The following is a 22,215-nucleotide window of genomic DNA, read 5'->3' as shown; positions in this document are numbered from 1 at the left end:
GTTTTTTAAGTGTTTGAAGTTTGAAAAATCCATCTTTGATTATATTGGAGATGTGTCGTTTAAAGTTGAGTTGGCTGTCGATGGTTACTCCTAGGTTTTTTGTGGATGGTGTGAGTGAGGTTCTTGATAAGTTTGGCATCCCAGTGTTGTTTGCGCTTCCTGTGTTGTTTGAGGGGGTGCTCTCGAGGGGGGAAGCGGGATGGTCGTCCTGGATGTGAATGATTTCTGTTTTGGCTTGGTTGAGGCAGAGAGATAGTTGTGATAGCAGTTGAGATAAATTTGAACTGAGTTTGTTCCATCTTTCCATGGTGAGTTCAATGGATTTGGTGATGGGGAGGAGAATTTGAATGTCGTCTGCATAAACGAAGTAGGTGAGGTTGGCATCAGAGAGGTATTTGCATAGTGGGAGGAGGTAGATGTTGAAGAGGGTCGAGGATAGTGAAGAACCTTGAGGGTTCAGATTCTTGTCCAATATGTTGGATGCTGGCTCCCAGGTGTCCTCCTCTGGGCTATATCCTTCCCAAGTGAGGAGGTACTCTCATCTTTGTCCACGTCTTCTCACGTCAAGTATGTCACGCACCTGATACATGGTGCACTCTCAGAGGTGAGCTTTTGCTGTTCAGGTATCTTTCTAGAGGGCCAGGAGAGTACCAGGGGTTTTAGGAGGGAGAAATGGAAGGAGTTGTGGATTCTTAAGGACAAGGGTAGACGGAGCTGGTAGGTCACTGAGCCCAATTGGTGGAGTACTGGGAATGGACCAATATATCATAGAGCTAGCCACATGGATGGAAGCTTGAGCCAGATGTATTGTGTACTGAGCCAACCCTTTTCTCCAGGCTTAAACTGTGGAGCCAATCTATGGTGAGCGTTGGCAAATCTCTTGGTTTTATGCCCTGCTTCTTGAAGCATTTGCTGCGTATAATTCCAGAGTAGATGCAGTTCTTGGGCCATTAGCTGAGCCGCAGGTGAGGGAACATTCAGTTGCAGCAGCAGAGGGGGAAGTGGCCGCCTTCTGTAGATGATCTGGAAGGGCGAAGATCCAGTGGCGGAACAAGGATGTGAGTTATGGGAAAACATCTTGGGGAAGCAGTGTGGCCCAATTTTCCTGCCGAGCCTTGACGTAGGCTTGAAGAAAATGCTTTAGAGTGTGGTTGGTCCTTTCCACCTGACTATTTGTTTGCGGATGGTAGGCGGTCATGAAGTCCAGAGTGATAGTGAATTCCTTACAGAGGGCTCTCCAGTACTTGGCTGTGAATTGAGTACCACGATCTAATATATTATATGCTTGGGATGTCCATGAAGATGAAACACGTGTTGGAAGAAGAGTTGTGCCAGTTGAGGCACAGAAGAAAGACCAGGCAAGGCAGTAAAATGTGACATCTTAGAGAAATGGTCAACTACCACCCAGATGACCTTGTTGCCGTTTGAGAGTGGGAGATCCACGATGAAGTCTGTGGAAATGTGAGTCCAAAGTTCCTTGGGGGCTGGCAAAGGCTGTAACAGCCCCAAGGTCATCTCACCAGAGGTTTCTGCTGAGTCCACATAGGCCTGAACATCCTTAAGCATATTGGGCCACCAATAAAATCGCTGGAGTAATGCAAGAGTCCGGGCTCATCCAGGGTGGCCTGCAATGCGAGAATCATGGGACCTGTACAACACTTTGTTATGGAATTTACGTGAAACAATTGTCCTCCCTGGAGGGACGATCATGATGGTTGTGAGAAGAACCTGTGCTGGATCTATAATATGCCAGGGAGGTTTAATAGTATCCTCAAAAACAAAAGAGCGGGAAAGGGTGTCCTCTTGGACGTTTTTGGCTGCGGGTCTATATCGGAGTTCGAAGTCAAAGTGGGTGAAAAAGAGAGCCCAATGGGCTTGTTATGGTTTAGATGCTGGGCTTGATGGAGATATTCAAGATTCTAATGATCCATGTAGATAGTGATACAGTGTTGAGCTCCTTCTAACTACTGGCGCCACTCCTCCAAAGCAAGTTTAATGGCCAACAGCTCCTTGTCACTAATCCCATAGTTCCGCTCCGCTGGGGAAAATTTCTTGGAAAAGAAGGAGCATGGATGTAAGGTTCCTGAGGACGATTGCTGGCTCAAGTTGTCCCTACCCTCTCGGAGGAGGTATCAACCTCCACAATGAAAAGGCTTTGTGGATCAGGATGCCAGAGACAAGGTTCCCGGAGGAAGGCCACTTTTAAGTCCTGATCAGCTGTTACTGCTTCAGGAGGCCACAGTTTAGGGTTTGCCCCTTTCCATGTCAGAGCTGTGAATGGGGCCACCAGCTTGGAATAGTTATTAATGAAGGTATGATAATAATTTGCAAAGTCAGGGAACCTCTGTAGGGCCTGCAGGCCAGTAGGTTGTAGCCAGTCTTGAATACACTTGAGCTTTTCTGGGTCCATTTGAAAACCTCACTTGGAGACAATGTAGCCTAAGAACAGCAGACTTTCTTTCTCGAAAGAATATTTCTCCAGTTTGGCAAACAACTGGTTATCCTGAAGATGTCAAACATCAAGAACTCAAGAAACATCTTGGCAATAGGTATTTAGGTCCTTGGAGAATACCAGGATATCGTCAAGGTACATGACCACTCATTCATAAAGTAGATGCCGGAGAATTTCGCTCATCATGTTTTGGAAGACGGCAGGCGCATTGCAAACTCCAAACAGCATGATCAGATATTCATAATGGCTGTCTCTGGTGTTGAAGGCCATCTTCCATTCATCACCCTCTCGTATCCAGATCAAATTATAGGCACCCCGGAGATCCAACTTTGAGAAAACTCTTTCCCCCTGTAACCGGTCGAATAGTTCCGCAATAAGAGGTAAGGAATAACAGTCTTTCCGGGTGATGGTATTCAACCCACAGGCAGAAGGAACTATACACAGGCGGAAGGTCCCACCTTTTTTGGTCACTAAAAAGAATCCTGCCCCCACAGAGGAGGGGGCAGGATACATACAGGTTTTCCTGTATGTATTCTGACATCGCCTGGGTCTCAGGAAGTGATAGAGGGTAGACTCAACCCCATGGGGGCTCAGTACCGGTTAGAAAGTTGATGGCACAATCATACTTGCGGTGAGGAGGCAGAGTGTCTGCTCTCTTTTTGGAGAAGACATTGGCGAAGGAAGAATATTGTGGCAGGAGGCCAGCAGGAAGGAGCAAAGTCAAGAGACAATGCTGGGTGGCAACCCTCTCCAAACAGGATGTGACAGCCTGGGCCCCATCGGGACAGCTGCAGAGAAGCCCAATCGAACTGGGGGGAGTGTTCCTGGAGCCAGGGCAGACCAAAGACCACAGGATGGATGGCTTTGCTGATGACATGGAACACCAAGTATTCCACATGGAGGGAGCCCGTGCAAATCTTCAAGGGAACTGTGCTATAAGTAACTCTCCCAGGAAGGGGATCGCCATGGATGGAGGAAAGGACCTATGGTACTGGAGAAAGGAGAGTAGGAATCTGAAGGTGTTCCACTAAAGCCTTCATGATAAAGTTGCCTCCTGCCCCGGAGTCCACTAGGGCAAAAGTATGGAAATCCTGGTTGTCCACCGAGAGTATCACGGGAAGAGTTAGTGGGGGAGCTGGCATGGTCAGGCCTAGGGTCATTCCCCTGCTGATACCTAGGCTTGAGAGTTTAACGGCCATACCAGACAGTGGGCTATTAAGTCGCCTGCTTCATCACAGTAGAGGCAGAGATTGGCCTGCCGGCGCCAGAGACGCTCCTCCAGGGTTAGCCTGCCACAACCCAATTGCATGGATTCCTCCACTGTGGCTCTAGCATAAGAGGGGCCTTCCATCGGTGAAGAGGAGCACCGGGAGTGATTGACAGTGGTCAGGCATTTCCTGGAAGCTTGCAACTCTTGGTTCCACTCTTGGATTCGACAGTCTATCTGGCCAGCAAGGTCTATGAGAGCATCTAGGGAGGGCAGAAGCTCATGGGCCGCTAGCTCATCCTTTATTCAGGTTGCCAACCCATCCAAGAAAATGAAACATAGACAATCCTCCTCCCAGTGGAGTTCTGAGGCCAGGGTCCCGAATTCAATTACATACTCCGTGAAAGGGGGCAAGCGCCCTGGCAGATGTGAAGGAGATTAGAGCCTGAGGCTATCTGTTGACCAGGATCATCGAAGACTGTCTGGAAGAGATCCAAGAAGCCTTGCAGGTCCCGTGGGATGGGATCTGACTGCTCCCACAAGGGAGAGGCCCATTCTAGGGCCTTACTATCCAAGAGCGAGAGGATGTATGTGGTCTTGGTAACATCATCAGGAAACAGTACAGACTGAAGGCAGAAATGCATGTTGCACTGGTTCAGAAAACCTCGGCAGAGTTGGAGGTCCCCAGAATAGTGGGGAGGAGCTGGAAGTGGTATGACGGAGTGCGTTGTGGGTGCGGGAACCGAGTAACCTGGAGCAGGAGAACTATGAGAGCCTGCCAGGACTGTGGAATCGAGATGAGCTCTAAGACATTCCACTGAAGCCGCTAGCACTTCCAGGACCTTTTGTTGCTCCAGAATCTTCTAGGCCAAGCCTGGAATAGCCTTTAAGGCGGATGTGTCCGCCGGGTCCAAGGCTTGACAGTCTGTTCTGTGGGTGGACTCTTGGACCAAGGGGGAGTTGTCACCACCTGTGGGGAGGAGCCCCACAGATCCCCACTGTCAGTAGGCGAGGCAGAAGACTAACAGAGATCCTGCTGGAGCTTCACCACTACCAGCCTGCATTCACTTCAGGTTGAGTCTTTAGATACCAGGGCCGGCTGGACTTATGTGGGCTCTCTGCAAAGATGGTAGCGCAGTCCGTAATCGGTGTCCAGGCAAAGGTCGTGGCAGGCGGCACAGCTCATAGTCAGTGACCAGGCAAAGGTTGTGGAAGGTGGCGTAGCTCATAGTCAGTGCCCAGTCAACAGTCATGGCAGGTGGCATAGCTCATAGTCAAGTCCGGTCCAATGTCAAAGCCAAAGACAAGCAGTAGAGACGAGGAGGGAAGGAACAAGGAAGGAACATAGGAACTCAGGACAACATGTGAATCGCAGGAAGTGAGGAAACCTGTTGTCAAGGCAAAGGCTGGAAGCTTGATCCAGCCCTAAATACTGTCCCAGGAATGATGTCATCAGGGAGGACCAGCAGCATATCCCTGCTGCGGGCCCTTTAAGAAGGGGAGGAGGTGAACGCCTAGAGGGATGGCCATTCACCGGAAGAACTTGGTGGGGTACGAGCAGTGGGGAGCAAAATACTGGCAGCTTCCAGGGGGCGGACCGCAAGCGGAGGTGGTACTGCATGTCAGCAGTGGCTTCCCACTGCTGCCAAGGAACCTCGGTCCGACCCCACCACGGAGTAGCATCGGGTAAGAGAAGCTGGCCACGGACTGCTGCGACTGGCAAATGCAACATTAGGAGTACGAACCCGATTCAAAATAAGCATGTCACTGCAAGTAGGGCTCTTTATGCTGCTGGGAAATTTCCCGATTCTTCAAAGCTTTCAGGTCTCCTATCCAAGAAAAGTCCATCTAAAGCCACAGAAGTCTTTGAGTACTACTGCTTCCTAGAAAAGTTTAGCAATATTTCACTGCTGGTGCCTGAGAGAGTGTCAGCCTGAGGAGGATGATAGGAAAGAGCCTGCAGACTGCCATTGTATCCTAGGGTAATGCTGCAGCTTTTCTCCTCCTGTAGGGGAGGCAGTCCGTCCCTTTGCCCTCAAGAGAAATGTAGTCATAACAATCAATGCAGACTCTTGTGTCGAAGTTGCACACTAGATAAAATGAAAGAAAACCTTGTGGACTGCAGCAAAACCTTTTCCTTTAAAGCTTTTGAAGGATATGGAACATCCCTACTTGCTCAGCTTAGTGTATCTAGCGTTGCCTTTTAATTTTTTTTTCAAGGTTCATCTCTTCTGTGTCTTGCGGATCATCTCTGGAAGCCACAGCTCATGGTTTGGGAATGCTAATAACATGCACACTTCCTCTGTAGAGCTCTTCCAGGGCCCTATCATTCCCTCCCTATATAATTAGACTTGACTTTGTCTGTAAACATAAATACTGGATGCAAAATCTCCATTGTCCTTTTTCTTACTGAAGAATTTATTGCTTTTTCAGCATTCCACAATCGCTTAGCCTTGGACCATGGCACAGACAGCTGTACAAGAAAACCCTGGCCGAGTTGAAATAAACCTTAACTTTCCTGGCTACAGCAATTCTTCTCCATCTGGGATTGACAGGCAGCCCTTAGCTCATCTGGGACATTATTTCCCTTCTCAACTTTTTGGCTGAAAGATAAGGTCTGAATGGTAATCTAAGGATGGTCCATTCTTGGCCTTTTGGCTGAGATTGAGAACCTGCACACCTTGAGGTTTCAACATCCTGCCATCCAACCCCACTGGGGATACATTGATGCAATGCCCATTGCCAAAGGAGGAGGATCAAGCATTTTGCTTAACAGAAATTTATTTTGCTTCTTGGTCTTTTGGATAAAATCAAATGTAAGGTTTGAGCCATGAGCCAAAGAGGGTCCCTGCATGGCCTTTTGACAGAGAACCTGTGCAACATGGGAGAGTTAACACAAGAGTCCTAGAATCTGACAGCAGTTGCGAGTCCCAGATCGGGGGTGAATCAAGCCCTAAGCCTTTCTCAGCACTCCAGGCTCAGATACCGTAACATAGCATGAAGTCATTGATGATTGGTTCCAAATTTGGCTTCTTTTATAATTAAGCAACATAGACACTGGTGGCTTTTTTTTTTTATTATTTATTTTATTATTATTTTTTAATCTTGCAACCCAAAGTTTATTTAACCAGCAGTGGGTATAAAGAAGATTTCAATCCAACAGAACCTATGGAGATAAGCAATACCTCTGTTACAATGTATAATTATATTTCACACACAAAAATCTTGGCACCACAGCTTGTAGATTGTAATATAATAAAAGGGGACCTACAGTAAATATAGAATTTTTAGAAATGCTTTATTTCAAAGCCAAACATAAATAGAAAACTATTTTTTCTTTGTTAATGGTCCATTCTGATCAGCTTTCTAATTGTCTGAAGATGAATAAAAAATACCTGATCATATCACTATCCTGGGCAACCATGGGAATTTGAGGGTGAATCCTCACTATGTGCCTCTTTTCTGAAAGTAAGATTCATGTGCAATAATGTCCCCCCACAATCTCACATCTTATAATGTTATATGTAAGGGTTCTGCCCAATGCCCAATGTAAACCGATACGATGTGTGAACGGCTATCGGTATAAAAAAGACATTAAATAAATAAAATAAATAAATCTGCCAAATCCTTTGGAAGGAGATCCTGTCCTCTTCAGGAAAAGTAATTCCGTTTTAATCTTGCTTTGTCCCCTACAGAGTGTCCCTCCTCCTTGTGTACATCAGTGATTTTAAGACATCTCTCTATCAAGAATTCTCAAAGGCTGGCTGGGTCCCGTGCTGTTACCTGCCACCCTGGAGATCAGCGTTCAATTCCTGACAGCTTGTGCTTCTTGGGTTGGAGGAAGGGTCAAGAAGCAATCTTTGTACAGCCATGACAGTTATGATAGGATTTAGGGTTCTGAAGGGAGCTGTGCTCTTTTGACTTCCTATTGAGGACAGACACTGCCATGGCTCAGTTATAGAAGAAGAGGATGAGGGAATGAAGAGGAATCTCTGACATCTGCAAAGGTCTATAGTGTTATAGACCCTGTGGGATGCAGGGAAGGGAAGCAGGTTACAATGGAGCTGAAAGCCAAAGAAGTTGGAGAAAGCTGCTGGATGCAATAATAAAAAAAAAGGTTCTGCAGCCTCTGCAGCTCTTTTCTATTCTGTACTTCTACTGCCAGGGGCTGTGGAAAAGCAATGAATGACAGATGTGTGTGTGCATGTGCATTAGAATGAAGGAGGACCCCAAAATGGTAACAACTTTTGGAAGATTTAGGGGCTGATGCAATACAGTGCGCTCAGCCGAGCGCACTGTATAACCCGCAGTTGGATGCTAACTAATCCCTAATGCGCGTCCAATGTGGAATGAATCTAATAGCGCTCATTACACGCAAATGCCTGTGAATGAGGCTATTAGCTATTCACTCTCTATGCAAAAAAAGCGATCAGTAATTAACGCCTGTCTGAAGCAGGCTTTAATAGCTGAGTGCCCTTAAAACTAGTACAGAAAAGCAAAAAAAACTGCTTTTCTGTACTGCCTCCTACTTAATATTGTTGCAGCGTCAGTTTTCCTAATCTGTGGACGGCCGACCCGATCGGGTTCTCATTAGCAAGGAGGCGCTAGGGGCGCACAAGCAACCCTAGCACCTCCTTGCTAATGCGACCCCCTAATTTAAATATTGCATGGCGCCCCCAGGGAGGTCGCCTGGTGGTGCATTAAGAAAGTGGGCGCTGACTGTTCAGCGCCCGCTATCTGCGCATAATTATTGCATCGGCCCCTGAGTTTGTAATGCTCCTTGGTGCATCTTAAATTAGCTCTCCCTAAAACCATCCCCTTGTCTTTCAAAGAAAAAGCAGATAGGGGCCCATGAACAGTCTTAAATATATTTAAATTGTTGTTAACCCTCTGTGGCAACCCCCTGGATATCTTCTACAGACCCTGGAGCAACTAGGGCTGCTGCTGCCATCTGGAAGGGATTTTCCCAGTAGCTTCACTGGAGGAACACTGCTCTGGTATCCCAACTCTTCTGGCAGTGTTTATACAAAGTAACTGCTAGGGCTGCAGCTGAGTTAAAAAGAACATGTAACTTTTAAAATTGATCATGCTGGGCTATTCCTATACCAGCTTTGCTTTTTTCTTTTAAAAGAAAAAGGGTGTCTTTTTTTTCTTTTGTGTTAACAAAATCACTCACACAATCAGGCCGATGCAATATCGTGTGCTGTGGCCAGCCCTCGGCTCTACATGCAATTGGACTCACGTTTTGGCCACGTGTTCATAACCCTCAATGCGAAACAGATGTTAGCACGTCCAAAACACGCGTCCAATCGAGCGCATAGCTAATAGCACTCATCACATGTAAAGTATACGTAGATGAGTGCTATTAGCTAATCCCTGTGATGCAAAAAATTTCCCGCACGGCCAATGCACCCTTGCAATGTGGCAAATTTTTATAGACCGCTTCTCCTTTCTTCCTTTCAATGGCGTGAACCAAGCTATCCATAGCGGCAATTAGTTGTGCTCTTCTCAGTGGTGTTTTTCTCAGCTGCATTTCCTGTGGACCTTTTGTTATGGTTTTGGCTGCTGTGCAGTCTCCCCTCTACCAGAGGACTCCGGTGAGCTCCGCTCTGAACTGTACTCTCTAACACATCCCTGGTTTCATGCCTCAGCCGGTCTTAGAGCCTCCGCTCTATCAGGGGACCTCCATGAGCACATTTCCCTGGCTGGCCAAGCTCCTCTCACCTAATTGCACCACACTCAGACTCCAGCATTACTTAACTCAGTTTGTCCCTTGCCTCAGTGCTTCGGCATCAAGTTCCTGTTGGCTCCTTGCTCTAGTCACTTCTCCCTTGAGGCCTTCCCAGGCCTTTCCTCACTTTGCTTCAAGGCCTTCAGGCCTTCTGATTCCAGTCTTACTTTGCTTTGCCTTGCCTATCCTTGTCTCATGGCCTCCAGGCCTTCTGTCCCCAGCTTTCCCTTGTCTTGCCTTGTAGCCATCCAGTCTTCTGTTCTTAGTTTTGCCCTGTGATGTTAGAGCTTTCTGGCTTCTTCCTTGCTTGTGGCCTATTCAGGCCTGCTCCTGACCTCTGGTCTCCAGGCCTTGTCTAACTCTGTGGCCTCTATAGGCCTTTCTCTGCCTTGCCCCCTCAGGGCTTTTCTGATTTTTTTTTTTTCCTTCGGGTTTTATGTTCCGTGTTCTGTGGTGTCCTTGTCCTGTCCTGTCCTGTCTTAATCTGTCCATGCCCTAGTCTCTGTTCCAATTCCACGCTTACTTGTACTCTGTTTCATTTCCACTTCCATGCTTACCCATACTTTGTTCCATTTCCACTTCCATGCTTACCCGCACTCTGTTCCAGTTCCATGCTTACCTGCTTACATGCACAGGAAAGGAACTAGACAATTCCCAAATAGGGACACAAGCATATATGTGAGGACAAGATATCTTAGGGGGTCTATGACAAGGCAATAGCCAAAGCCAGAAGAATGCTGGGCTGCATAGAGAAAGGAATAACCAGGAAGAAAAAGGAGATTATGATGCCCTTGTACAGGTCCTTGGTGAGGCCTCACTTGGAGTACTGTGTTCAGTTCTGGAGCCCGTATCTCAAAAGGGACAAAGACAGAATAGAGGTGGTACAGAGAAGTGCGACGAAAATGGTGTGGAGTCTGTATGAGAAGACTTATGAGGAGAGGTTGAAGGATCTGAATATATATACACTTGAAGAGAGGAGGCATAGGGGAGATATGATACAGACCTTCAGATACCTGAAAGGTTTTAATGATGCACAATTGACAAACATTTTCTGATGGAAAGAAATTAGTAGAACTAGGGGTCACGAAATGAAACTCCAGGGAGGATGACTCAGAACCAACATCAGGAAATATTTCTTCACAGAGAGGGTGGTGGATGCCTGGAATGCCCTTCTGGAGGGCATTCCAGACGGGCATGAAGGTGGTGAAGATGAAAGCAGTAATAGAATTCAAAGGGGCATGGAATAAACACTGTCAATCCCTAAAGAAATTAAGAAAAAACCGCTGGTATGGCGGTTACTACCCTTAACCAATAAGCCTTCATACTGTTGATGCAACTCCATCATTGCTCTTTGCTTCAACGGCAGGAGAAAAGGAGAATTGGATTCAGACAGCAACCAATGAGGGCCTAACTTTACAGATTGGGAAACTGTTAAGCATGGGGGAAACCTGCACGGCACGGCAGATAACTACCGTGGGTTTGCTGGGCAGACTGGATGGACCATTTGGTCCTTTTCTGCCATAATTTCTATGTTTCTATATGACTCTATGTTTAGGGGTCCACAGACCACTGGTTGGTAATCACTGGTATAAAACAAAGTGTATGAGTAGGTGGGTGGGGAGGGGTGTTTGTAGCCCAAATGATGGGAGGACTGAGGATCAACAACTGTCAGCAGTCCTACCCCTGTCCCTTACCTCCCTGGTCCTCAGACTCAGAAGGTCACTACCCCTGGTCCTCTAGGTTGATGGGCTGTCCAGTTACGCTTCGTGGAAAAGTTGGCCACCCTGTGTTTGACAGATGAACAGAAAAACACATATGCCCAGGATATGTCTGCCGAAAGTCTCTTGAAAGACAAAATCATTTTTTTTTGTTTTGATATCTTTTACTGGACCAACTTAGGAATTATCCTAAGATGATGTCATACCTGAGACCTCAAGGGTTCTGTCTTCAGATACTCATCATTATCTTTGGATAATTTTTCTGCTGGTCTCTTAAAAGGTGTCATTCCCTACAGAAAATCCGATATATTCTTGGACCAGTGAATGGATGCTCAGACTCTGCACCTTTGAAAAAGTGAAGGATTTTTTTAACCTTTGACCTTCTAACAGCTGTTGACTTATTTTGTCTCCTGTAATCTCCACACAACAACTAGCATAAAATAACTGCCACTTGTAAGATGACTAGAATTAGACAATGGTAAGTGCAGTGGTGGATTGTGGGAAAATATCAGCCCAGGGGATTTTTATCCATACTGGTCCATGGGTATCCAATTACACAAAAATAATAACAAATTTCTTGACCACTTAAATATAACAAAATTACAGAATAAAATAAATATAGAAAGTACAAACATTATAATAATGTATAGTGCACGTTTTAAATATGTAATATACTGATTTCGCTGATTTAACGAAAAAATAAAAATCCTCATAAATAACAATCTCAACAACAACACGCAAGACCCAAAAATACAAATCAATCAAACACCAAGTTGGCCCAACTTTGATTCAGCATCTTCACTGGAAATCCAAGCTATCATCAAAAAAATGAACCCAGCAAAACACCCTATCGATAGCATACCCATACCGACGATCAAAGCCATTGAACCATCAATAACCAAAACGTTAACCGACATTGTGAACCTATCCCTCACAGAAGGAAACTACCCCAACTGCCTAAAATCAGCAATTATCAAACCCATACTGAAAAAGACCAACCTTGATCCAGAAAACCCACTAAACTATGACCCATATCAAACCTACCATTCGTTGCCAAAATTATTGAAAAAGTCGTCCACTCCCAACTTAGCTACCACCTGGAAAGGAACAATATCCTACTCCCCACACAATTCGGCTTCAGGAAACACCTGAACACTGAGTCACTACTCCTATCATTAAACGACAACATGCTCAAAAGCTTTGACAATGCCACAGCTACCTTCTAGTCCTACTTAACCTATCAGCAGCCTTTGACACGGTAAACCACTCAATTATGATTGACCGTCTCTCCGAAATTGGTGCAAAGGGAAAAACCATACAATGGTTCTCATCCTATCTATCACAAAGAACCTACCAGGTGTCAATCAACAAAACCCTCTCAAAGAAAATAAACCTTGACACCGGAGTTCCCCAAGGCTCATCTCTATCTGCGACACTCTTCAACATTTATCTTCTCCTGATATGCCACTTCCTCTCAGACCTTAAACTGACCCACTTCATATATGCGGATGATATCCCAATACACAACACTCTGGAAGACACCTACAAAAAAACAACCACCCACCTCAACAAAACAAAGCAACTACTAACCAACATGAAACTCATCCTAAACTTCAATAAGACAGAAATAATCATACTGGATAGAAAGAACAACTCTCCTCAACTACCACCACTCAACATAATGAACCAAAAAGCGGCAATCTCCCCTGTCACTCATGCCCGCAATCTAGGAGTCATAATTGACAATGAACTATCCTTCAAGAACCACATCACTACTAAAATCAAAGACTGATATCACAAACTCCTAACCCTATGTCGTCTAAAACCTTTCCTTTCCCCCAACGACTTTCAGAACAGTCCTTCAACTACTCATCTTCTCCAACGTAGACTACTGCAACTCCCTGCTATTCAACTTACCTCTCACCACCAATCGACCACTCCAAATCCTCCAAAATACAGCCGCCAGAATACTTACAGGAACTAAAAAACACGATCACATTACTCCAACATTTATATCACTACACTGGCTCCCAATAAAATTCAGGATAGAATACAAAATACTATCCATATTACACAAAATAATATACAAAAAACAAACAAACTGGCTAAGTACATCTATAAAACTCCGTTCTCCAAACCGAAACCTCCGCTCAGCTAATAAAGGTCTATTAAAGATTCCACCTGCGCATTCCAAACAACTTACCTCAACTCAGAAGAGAGCCATATCCCTAGGAAGCCCCAAACTCTGGAACACCCTCCCAACCGAACTTAGAACACAGCAAAATTTAAAAACCTTCAAAAATGAACTAAAAACTTGGATGTTCACCAAAGCCTACCAAAACACCCAATGACTCTCAGATATTACTTCCCTCCTACTGACCCTATGCAAACATGTGGAACCAATGCAAGCACATAATAGAACCTATATAGTTTGACATCCGAACTACGTTTATAAAGCATACAATATCTTTGTTAACAATCGCATGAATCTTTTGGACACTATGTTAAACATCAAAACTTTGTAAACCGCTGTGATGGCGAAACCGAACAACGGTATATAAAACTCGATAAATAAATGTTTATAAAACGTTTCAGCAAGCGCTTTCATTCAACAAGAAACCTGCCAGTTTGAGAATATTTTCTGTTTTCAGTGGAAGAGCATTTGGCAGCGTAACAATACAGTGCTCCACAGTCACCAGCAGCTTGAACTGACGGGCTTAATCCCAAAGTCAGAATAAGCCGCTGACCTCATTTATAACAGATTTTACATGAAAAAGGCCAGGGGAGAGGAGCCTGCTTCTGCTGTGGCAGGCCCGGATGGGAAGCTGTGGGAGATCTGGACACGAAAACAGCCACGGCAGTATTTCAGAACGCAGGGAGGAAGTCCCTAGCACTTCAGGCCTCAGCCTGGAAGAGTTCCTGCTGCTGCTGCTGGCTCCCTATCCAGGGAAAGATATCATAGCTTTTGCCCGCTGGAGAAAATAAAAAGTGGGCTTGGGAAGGAGAATGAGCAAAGAGGCCAGAGAATGGAGAGATGGAGGGGAGAGAGGGAGGGGGAAGTGGGGAAGGGAGAATAAAGGCAAAAAGGGTCGAAAAGTTAAATAAGCAAATCAAAATATGAGAAAATAAAGATGAGCAAACTAAGAAAAATACAAAACAGAGAGAAAAACGTTAACGCAAAATAGTAAAAAAAAAAGCAAATGAAAAAAAGTCGAGCAAGGTAGGATGGAGTTTCTCAGCTCCTAAACAATGTTGGCTTGCACCTATTTTTTGAAACATTTCCAGCCCTTATCCTTGTAGTGTATGGCCTGATTGTCTGGGTGTAATGTTATGTGTGTCTTTGTGTTTGTCTCTTATGCTTTGGTCTGAGTGTGTGGTCTATGTCTGTGTGTGATGTGGTCTGTCTGTGGTGTGTCTGTGGGTTTTTTTCCCGTCTCGGTGTGGTATGTCTGTGTCTCTGTGCCCGTCTGAGTGTTGAATTTCTGTCTCTCTGCGGGGTGTCTGTCTGGATATAAGGTATCTGTTTTTCTCTGTGCCAGAATATGTATGTGTGTGTGTGTGTGTGTGTATCCCATCTTGGTGGGTGGAGATGTGGGGGGGGGGGTGTCCAACCAATTGCATGCATGGAAGGGGGGCTGTGGCTCAAAGTTTGCTCACCCCTAATGTAGATGCTGAAAAGTGTGGGGTGTAGGTTTCATCCTTGCTCACGCCTTGCTCCTGTCTGAAGATACCTGTCTATTTATTTTTACCTTACAGCTGATGGATGAACACATGGGTTTAATTATATCATAGGATTTCCCCCCAATTCCAGTTTGTACTAGTTTAAAATTGAGGCCAGGGCCAGTGGAAGGCTTTTGTAGTCAATAAACATGCAAATATACTCCCTGAAGGGGTGCTCTTTACATGTTTGATCAGTGTCAGTAAGGTAAAGATGTGGTCAGTGGTTCTGTGTAGAGCTTTGCTGCTAGGAATTTTAGTATTCGTCTGAGGACATTGCAGGAGAGTTTGCTAATGTTACTGTTGACACAGATCCCTCTGTAGTTATTTGAGTTAGTGGTATCTCCATGTTCATAGCTTGGTATCATTAATCCCTCTCACTATGTCTTAGGGACGTGGCCAGAATGTAGAATCAGGTTGAGTAGTCTTACTAGTACTTCCTAGATTTGTATATATTACTCTACCTGAGCATTTGCTCTTCATGTCTGCAGGTATGCCTTCATCTCCTGTATGGTTACGGGAGGACTGGATATTCTTTGATTGCCCTTTTCCAGCAGGTATTTCTCATGGGTGTGTTCTAGATCTTCTTGTGAGATCTTCAGGTTTGATCTCTGTACAGAGGTGCTGGAAGTGCTCAAAGCCATATTTTTCCATTTTGGATTGCTAGTTCTGTCCCAGGAGGAATTTTTTTTATCTATGGCCTCTGTCTCAGCCATTTTTTCTTCATCTGTTAATTATTTGTTTCTTTTTTAGGGCTGCTTTGTAATTTCTGAGATTGTGATTTTTTTTAAACTCTGCTTAGATTCACTAGTCTCTTGCTATTCTTGTGGAAAATTGTATTTACCTCAATAACTGCTTGGTCTGTGTCATGTGTGACTGCGATTCTTAGTCAGGAAGGCGTGAATGTGGTCTTGTTGCTGCCTTTTCTAAGGATGTCTGAATTTGCATCACTTTGGTGTCCCCATATGTGCTTTTGGAGGGAGTCTGAAGGGTTGGAGGTGGGGCTTTTAGTGCTGATATTTGCTTTGGTCTATTGGTGTACATGGACCATTTGACTGGGGTCTGACAGTTAAGGCATTAATATCTTTAATCTTTGTCGGTTATTGCATAAAAAGCCACACTTTGTTCGTGCATAGAATTAAAAGTAAATCTTCCCAAGGTATACCCCCTTGCTCTGCCATTCAAAATATATAGCTCTAATGATTTAAATAGGTTAAGGAGTTGCTTCCTATTTAGGTTAATTACATTGTGATAGTGGTTTCTTTCTTTTTTTTCATACTAAAAATAAGATATTTTGTCCTCACCTATATGCTTGTGTCCCTGGTTGTCTAGTTCCTTTACTATGCATGTAGTTAGGTTACCATATAATGTAATTTTCTTGTTTGTTTGCTTGTAAAACATTCAAGGTCAAAATGGAATCAGATGGAGATATATAGAGGGCACAGGTTATGTATCTTGTGGCATCTGGAGTAGATCTTTTGATATTTTAACGCATAAATGTCTTGCCTTTATTGATAATTAATGCTTTATAAATAACCTAACTTAAAAACATCAGAATGGAAAGAGCTACAATAACAAGAAGAGCAAGAGATACTAAATGAAGCATGAGGAATAAACTTAAGGAGAGAGAGAATGTAATAATCGCTATAACATACTGATTAAAATGTTAAATATCATTTTATTTTATTGTCTGTATTTCTCACTTATGTCTCAGATCTTTAGTCAAATATATTGGAACATTTCTTTTGATAGATGTAAATCCTGTGATAAACACTATTTCTGTAACCCGTCATTATTTGTTGATTTATAGCTATGAATGTTACTTTTGTAAACCGTTGTGATCTAAATAAATACATAAATAAAAGGCATAATCAATCCGGCTAATTCCTCTCTGTAGCAGATTGATACTTCACAAGTTCCTGTTTTTTCTTTCTTTTTTTTGTTTTTTGTAGCCAAATTAAAGGGGTTTTTTTTTTTAAACCTGTGGGGCAGTGTGTGGCTAAATCTCTGTTTAACCAGTTTCCCTGAAATATATGACCATATTATGGTTTTATTAAATTATCAATGAAATCAGGGTCTCTGCTTTAATCGTCAAACATTGAGACTGTCAGTCCTTGGATTTTCCAACTACTAACAGAAAAACAATTAATTTTATAGCTGCTAGTACTATACTATACTATACAATTTAGTTATGCTATGGCAAGTGAAAAGAACAGTACAATTTCTAGTGATGGGCTGTGAAATACAAGCTTCTCATATTTATGTATTAGTAATAGGAGCAGGGTGTAGAAATGTTTAGGAACGGATTTGCTACATATCAGTTAACAGCAGTTTCTAGTTCTGTTCTGAGTTTCTCTCACAGGATGCTCAGCATTTCTTTTATATCTTTCAGTTATGGTCCCTATGTGCCCCTGCTCTCTTCTTATCCTCTGTACATAGCACATAGCTGCCTGCTGCTTAAAATCAGCGGAGCTGAGACTGCCTGAATCCCAGCCTGGAGGGAGGTGGGGGGTGGGGAGAGTATGCAAGCCACCTGCAACGGTGCCACACCCCACAGCTCCTCCTCTCCTCCACTAGCACATACTAGGCACACACAAATGGGAATGCATCGGGGACCGGAGAACTGGGAGGCAAATTAGACAGGAGGGGAGGGGGTAAACCAGGGAGAAATACCAGACGGTGCGGCTTCTGTGTACAAGGCAGCAGGCCAAGCAAACAGATTAGGGAGTAGGGCCCAGCGAGGGTTCAGGGAGGATGGTGGGAGGCCTCTTACATGATGATACTGCTGCACCATTACCCAGCCTGCCAAGCAGCAGAACAAAAAAGTGAGTGTATTACAAAGCAAGGATGAGTGCGGCTGCGTGTCAGAGACAGAGAATGTCCGTTTGTCGACCTACGTTCCAAGTTTCCGGAATCTGAAAATCTGCATGTGAAAGTGTCTGTCAGAGGGGTGAGAACAAGAGTGTGCACATCAGAGGCGGCATCCCTCCTGAAGGGCTCAAAGGATCAAGGAGTTTAAAAAGAAGATGCAAACCCTGCACTTGTCACCCCCTCCCCCCCCCACCAGCTCTGATCTGTCCTGCTCTCTACTCCATACCTGCAACTTCCCACAGGTTTTTACTGCTTTTACTTAAGGCAGTTTATTTGAGCAGCTATTGTTCCAGGAGGAGTTAGTGTCCATAGTATTAATTCCCAAGTGTGAATCAATCCGGTTTTTTTTTTTTTTTAATATTTAAATATTTTGGCTGGCTTTGAAATGATTTTGGGCCAGGAAGGTTAGCTGAGCCCTGGCAGCACTGTGCTCTTGAGTCTCAGTCGTGTGCAGGAAGCAGTTCACGCTCAAGCCAGTAGAAAGTGAAGCCAGACTTCAGGACGACAAGAAAAAAAAATGTTATCTGGTGCACATCCCTTCCCGCTATGCCCCCTCTCCCACCCCATGCCCGTGGGAGTTGATATGGGGGTTCTTTATATTTTTCAGGAACAGAGTTGCAAAAATACCGCATCGCTTTAAGACTTTTGTTTCCAAGTGCATGTGTATCTTTAAATAAGAAAAGGTAGGCGCCGCCAGGCTCTTTGTGTTACATGTTCTGAAATGTGAGTGGAATGCACCTTGAGGTCCTTTTTCTTTATAATCATCTGCTTCCATTAACAGCAGCAGTATTTAAGACGGGATGGGATAACCACCCAATGGCCCTTTTCCAAAATTAAAGGAAAGCCTCAACAAAATACAACGATCTACTAACTAGAGCAAAGCGACTTGTGAAATCTAGAAGTACAATAAAGTATATTCATTATTATCTGCTTTGCTTGCACTTCTAGATCTCTCAAGTGCCTTTGATCTAGTACAGGGTTGTCCAACTCCGGTCCTCGAGGGCCACAACTCGGTCTTGCTTTTAGGATATCTCTAATTAATATACATGAGACAGATCTGCATACAATTGAGGCAGTGCATGCAAATGTATCTCATGCATATTTATTAGGGTTACTCTGAAAATCAGATCGGTTTGTGGCCCTTGAGGACCTGAGTTGGACACCCATGATCTAGTAGATCGTTGTATTTTAAGGTGCTGTGAAGCTTTAGGATTGGATGGTGCTGTTTTAAATTGGCTTCTGAGTTTATACTCGATTGAAAGCAATTTGTGTTTTGGCAAGGGAATAAATCTATGTGCACTGAGTTGCAGACGGGGTACCACAGGATTCAGAATTCCTCATTATCCCCTATCCTATTAAATGTTGGGTTTTTTTTAGCTCCTTTGGATAAAATGGTGTAGATTTTGAATTTGAAATATTCATCTATGTAAATGATATTCAAATTCTACCTCCTTTTGGGATGTAGCCAAGAGAATACAGTTGAGAGATTAAATCTATGTTTGCAATCAGTGTCTGAATAGTTAAGGAAGAACTGAATGTTTCTAAATTGTGCAAAAACAGAGCTGCTGAAAGTGGGGCCTGACCAGTTAAAGCACTTCCCAATGTTAGGGGGAGTTGTACCGTCTCCCAAAAAAGAGGTGAGATTTTTGGGGATGATTGTAGATGAGGACTTATCTATGGAAAAACAAGTAGTCAGCGTTTTACGCCATACCTATGGGAAATGGAAAATTGTATGGCACTTACGTCCATATTTGGACTTCCAGGCAATGAAAACAATGACATATGCATTGATTTTATTGTGTACAGATCACTGTGATGTTCTTTCTGTCCTTGGGTGCACCTTGAAAGTTGATACGTAAACGTCAGATAATTTAGAATTCTGCCCCGCACATAGTCCCAGGGTGGTCCAGGAAAACTTCAGCTGGTCCCCTTCTATTCCAACTTCACTGGCTCCCGGTCTCTTTCCATTGCAAATTTAAATACCTAAGCTTAGCATTTAAGGCAGTGGCGTAGTGAGGGGGAGGGGCAAGGCCCCCCAGGCACCAGGCTGTAGAAGGCATCTGGGAGCCTTTTGTCTTTTTCTTTCAGCACTGGGAACTTCTGAAAATTCCGGGCCCTATGGATGAAATCATATGCTGACAGACCCGGCACTACCAGGTGTGCAATTGCACAGGGAAGCTCACCTGAGGGGGGGGGGGGGGGTGCACAGTGGCAGAAGACAAGGAGGCCTGCAGACCTGTCAGTAGACCCCCATCCCACTGGCGGCCAAGGAGAAAAGGAGGTCTGTGCGAGAAGAGGCTGCCAGTGGAGCCTATCCCACCAGCAGACAAAGAAAGAAGAGGGAGCCCATTCTCCTGCTCCTACACTGTGCTGGCATGTGCTATCCTACATACATACAGCTAGCATGCGCTCTATGCTAATCTTGTGCATGGTGAGGAAGTGCTAGCCTCGTGAGATTTGAATAACACAGGGGCTGGTATACAAAGAAGAGCAGCAGAATTGACTCCCTCATCTGCTTCCAATAGTATCTGTGTATGTGTGTGAATGAGAACCTGATTGGGGTATGTGCGAATGTGAATGAATGAGAGCCAGACTGGGGTGTGTGGTGGGTGTGTAAATGGAAGCTTGACGTGAGGGTGTGGTGTGTGTGTCTGAATGGGAGACTGACTAGGGTGTGGTGTATGTGAATGAGAGCCTGACTGGGATGGGTGGGTGGGTTGATGTGTGTCCATGGGAACTTGACTGGGGGGGGGGGGAGGTGTGTATGTGTGCATAGGAATCTGACTGGAGTGTGTGTGTATGTGTAAATGGGAACTTGACTGGGGTGTGTGCATATGTGTGAATGGGAGACTGACTAGGGTGTCTGTGTGTGAATGGGATCCTGTTTGGGGTGTGTATGTGTATGAGAGAAAGGGAGCATGTGTATGAGAACACGTGTGTATGAGAGAGAGGAAGTGTGTGTGTGTGTGATAGCCTATGCATATGAGAGGAATGTTTACATGAAAGCCTGTCTGTATGAGAAAGAGGGAGCTTGTGTGTGGTGTGAGAACATGTGTTTATGAGAGAGAGGGAGCATGTGCTTGCGGATGTGCGTATGAGAGAGATGGAGCTTGCATGTGTATGAGAGTCCATGCATATGAGGGAGAGGGGCATATGTGAGCATGTGTAAATAAGAGAGAAGGAGCATGTGTATATGAGAGAGAGAGGGAGTGTGCATATGTGTGAGCCTCTGCGTATGAGAGAGAGGAAGCATTTATGTGAGAGCCTGGGTGTATGAGAAAGAGGGAGCTTGTGTGTATGTGTGAGAACGTGTGTATGAGGGAGCAGGAGCTTGCATGTGTATGAGACCCTGTGCGTATGAGGGAGAGGGGCATTTGTGTGAGCATGTGTACATAAGAGAGAGGAAGTATGCATGTGTGTAACAGCCTATGCATATGAGAGAGAGGGAGCATTTTTGCGAGACCGTGTGTATGAGAGAGAGAGGGAGCATTTGCTTGCAGGTGTGCGTAAGAGAGAGGTGGAGTTTACATGTTTGAGAGCATGTGCATATGAGAGAGAAGGAGCTGTCGGCGGGCTTCCCACACGTGGTCAACAGGAAGATTATTAGGACCACTGGAAGACAGGTGAGTCATTTGGCAGATCGTGACTGAGAAGGAAGGGAAGGGGTATGAATAAGGGATGGGAGGGAAGGGGTGAGGGTGGTGAATGAGAGAGAGGAGGGAGTGAGGGGGCAGGAAGAGATAAATGACTGAGGGGGAAAGGGAGGGGGCGAGTGACTGGGAGAGAAGCAAGGTGAGAGTGAGGAGAAGGGTGCTCAGTGACTGAGGTGAGTAAAAGGGAAGGGAGGGAGGAAAAGGGTCTGAGGTTATAAGAGTGCATGTTGGAATGAACGTGTATGTATATGAGAGAAGAGAAAGTTTGGGTTCCCTCCTCTCCTGTTCCCCCTCCCCCCCTTAACCCCACCTACCCTATTTCCTGTTCCTCACCTGTTCCCCCTCCCCCCCTTAACCCCACCTACCACCTATTTAATCTAGTCTATTAATTGCCTTATTTATTTACTTAAAGTTGAGCTTAGTTTTTGGTTTTACCTATTTATTTAGATCAAGTGGTTTTTTTTTCTTGTTTCAAGTCTTGTTCAATGTAAACTGTTCCATGTAAACTGTTCTATGTAAACTGCCCCCCTGCAATAGTTCTTCTGTTAACTGTGAACCGGAGTGATATGTATTGTATACAGGAACTCCCGGTATATAAAAACTATAAATAAATAAATAAATAAATAAATAAATAAATACCCTCCACTAATTCAGGACAATCTTGGAGGGACTGGAAATCAAAGGTTCCCAGGTATGGCCAGGGAAAATTTTTTTATCCTTATTAGTTTTAATTATTGGGTGTTATTTGATATGTCTGCTGTTTAGAATATTTAATTGATTTTTGGGAAATGTTTAATGTTATTTTTATTCTTATTTATTAGATGCTCTATTCATCATCTGTTTGTGAAAGATTGTTATTTATTAGT

The 22,215-nt window shown here is 44.5% G+C and overlaps 1 long non-coding RNA gene across 1 annotated transcript in view; it reads left to right on the top strand.

The window, feature by feature from the left end:
• The window catches only part of LOC115090328, a 36,071-nt gene extending 28,321 nt beyond the window's left edge, over nucleotides 1–7,750 (top strand). Inside the window, exon 3 of the long non-coding RNA XR_003856372.1 lies at nucleotides 7,355–7,750. This is a non-coding gene — a long non-coding RNA (uncharacterized LOC115090328). The remainder of the gene's footprint in view (nucleotides 1–7,354) is intronic.
• Nucleotides 7,751–22,215: the final 14,465 nt, after the last annotated feature.

The sequence above is a fragment of the Rhinatrema bivittatum genome, chromosome 4 (genome assembly GCF_901001135.1).
Source record: "Rhinatrema bivittatum chromosome 4, aRhiBiv1.1, whole genome shotgun sequence".
Lineage (NCBI taxonomy): Eukaryota > Metazoa > Chordata > Amphibia > Gymnophiona > Rhinatrematidae > Rhinatrema > Rhinatrema bivittatum.
This window is presented reverse-complemented; position numbering and strand designations above follow the sequence as displayed.